This window comes from Trachymyrmex septentrionalis, unplaced genomic scaffold (genome assembly GCF_001594115.1).
Source record: "Trachymyrmex septentrionalis isolate Tsep2-gDNA-1 unplaced genomic scaffold, Tsep1.0 scaffold37, whole genome shotgun sequence".
NCBI classification, from domain to species: Eukaryota; Metazoa; Arthropoda; class Insecta; order Hymenoptera; family Formicidae; genus Trachymyrmex; species Trachymyrmex septentrionalis.
This window is the reverse complement of record NW_017305536.1, coordinates 6735245-6737796: the sequence shown is the minus strand read 5'-3', so window position 1 is coordinate 6737796 and position 2552 is coordinate 6735245. Positions and strand designations below refer to the sequence as shown.

The 2552-nt window shown below is 35.6% G+C and overlaps 1 protein-coding gene across 1 annotated transcript in view; it reads left to right on the top strand.

The window, feature by feature from the left end:
* The window catches only part of LOC108750610 (RNA binding protein fox-1 homolog 2-like), a 304555-nt gene continuing 302003 nt past the window's right edge, over positions 1-2552 (top strand). Inside the window, exons 1-2 of the mRNA XM_018490163.1 lie at positions 1-301; positions 377-482. The gene's annotated coding sequence lies outside the window, so the exon portion shown is untranslated. The remainder of the gene's footprint in view (positions 302-376; positions 483-2552) is intronic.

The following is a 2552-nucleotide window of genomic DNA, read 5'->3' as shown; positions in this document are numbered from 1 at the left end:
TGTTCGCGCACTCGTTCGAAATCGGTAAGCCCGCTTCACGTCCGCATCGAGTCGCGTGGGCAGCGCGCGCCACGGTGTTCGATATTAATCGTCGTCACTCGTCGTATTTTCGTCAAACGTCCGTTTCGATTCGACGGTGCGGTGTTAACGTCGGCTTGGCTCGGCCAAACTGCAGTTCGATCTGAATGAGTGTGCTGCGTCTGTCTCCTGTTGCTCCGCCGTTGCACGGCGGTTGACATTGGCGTCCGGCGATTGGCAGTCTCGGCGAGACGAAAGGGGGAAAGGACCGAAGGAGTGGTTGGTGAGATTTTGAGTGTGTTTATATATATTGAAAGTATTGAAATAAAATATCATAAATTGTGTGTTGCGCGCGAAGACGGACTCGGCCGTACGACGTGAAGGTGGTAGCGGGAGCTTTCGCGTCGCAGCCCCGGGCGCGCAGCCGGATTTCTGTGCTACACGGACCCCCGCGGACGTAGGCGGTGAGTATGAGTTACATGTACGTTTGTTTATATCCTGCTGCGTAGCGAGGGCGAGTCACAGGCGACTCGAAATACGTTCGGTTTTGTTTGAAGTAAAGTACGTAGTACGATACACAGAGGTGCGATTGCTCGAGGAAACGAGAGCGACGAGAGTGGGAAACTTTTTTTTTTTGCAGATTTAGACTGGTATTCATAGTCGAGTTTTATATTTGAGAGTACAAAGTTAATTAGACTATATTAGCCTCTTAAAATATTACTCAAGACGGTCTTAAAATAAGAACGAACTATGAATACCGCCCTTAGACCGATTTTTATTACGAGATCGTTGCAAATAATATTAAGATGCTAATGCGGTTCTCTGATTGGTTCATGACATCTTAAAACTATATTTAAGACAGTCTTAAATAGATGGGTATTCGTACTCTCTAAATTCTTTGCATGGAATCTCTAAGGAGTAAAAATTGAGCTTGAAAGAGTGGCTCCATTTTCTATCTTTAAGGCTAATGTTACATTAGTCCGTTTTTGTTGTACAAATTTTTTAAGTCTCTTGATTAGCTGTAGGATAGAGAGATCCGAGAACCTTTCTGTCTTGCAGCCAATTAACATACTTGAAAAATTTGTTGTACGACAAGTGTAATATTAGCCTGAAAGTGATATTTCGCTGTTCACAATGAAAGTCACTCTAAAAGTTTTAGAGAGAAGTCCGTTCTTGTTTTAAGATCGTCTTAAGTAACGTCTTGAGTAACGCTAATATAGCTCCGTGATTGACTTGGTGACATTTTAAGACCATACCTTGAGACAGTCTTTAATATAAGAACCGACTTTGAATATTGCTTCTTAGTTTCTGCGTCTTAAAGTATGTAAAATGTGGGAGTTTCAAGGAGAGATTGCGGATAAAATTACCTTCACGATTTACTTCAAGTATAATAGAGAACAAAAAGACAGAGGAAATTTAATTATTAGGATTTTTAAACTTTATCACGAAAGAATTCTGGAAACCAGATGTAAAAAATGATAAAATCTATGATAAAATATAATTTACAACATTATAATTTGTAACATGAAATAGTTAACTCAAAGAGGGATTTTAAAATCTGGAATATTAGCTTTCAAACCGGTTCAAGCTGTTTTCTCGGCGATGTCTGACAGCTCAGATTTCAGGCAATAAAATGCTTCTTTGAACATCACTCTATAATTATTCTATGTAAAGCTTGGATTTTGTTATTTTTTTTAATCAATTCGAGTATTTAATATCATTCAGGAGTGTTTTTTATCGAGTGCATTTCTAATAAATCAAAATTTTATAAAAGCAGAATACTAATTAAAAAGTTTATTTTATAGATTGCTATCTAATTATTTAATATTAATAAATCAACTTTTTTTTAAATCAACTAATTTTTTAATAATTAGTAAATCAATCATTCTCAAAAAATGAATTATACAAATAGCCGAAGAAGCAGTTTTGTTTTTATTGAGCTTAATTGAATATAATTCGTTCCTTTAAGTAGATACGTTTCATATTTTCGAACATTTTGGCAATATTTCAGTTTCACAAATCGTTGTCATAGTAACGATTGCATAAATAATCACCGCGTGTTGAGATTAGCAGGCATTTCGAATAATCTGGTTTTACAGAATATCGAGTTGATCAGAAATCAAGTAAATTGTAATCCCATAGTTTGGTTTCAATACGAAGCAGCCACTGTTACACATATAACGTATGAATGCAATTTCCAAAATAAGCCGTTGAGCACGAATAAATCATATATGTTATTCCTGGTATTTTATAAATCAAAAATCTACATGAAAGATATATCACAATATAGGTTCATTATTTATACATCCATAATCATACAGACAAACACAAAATAACCATATCGAAATAAGCGAAATATTTTGCAAAGCATTTAATATGTATTATTATATTGATGTACATTATAATTCCGCCTAATATTTTAACTGTCAATTAACTCTTCGAAATTAATCGAAAATGCATAAAACGATATTTTTATTCGGGGTTGCCACGAAAAATTGAAAAATATAGGAATGTCAGGGAAATTCACAATTAGG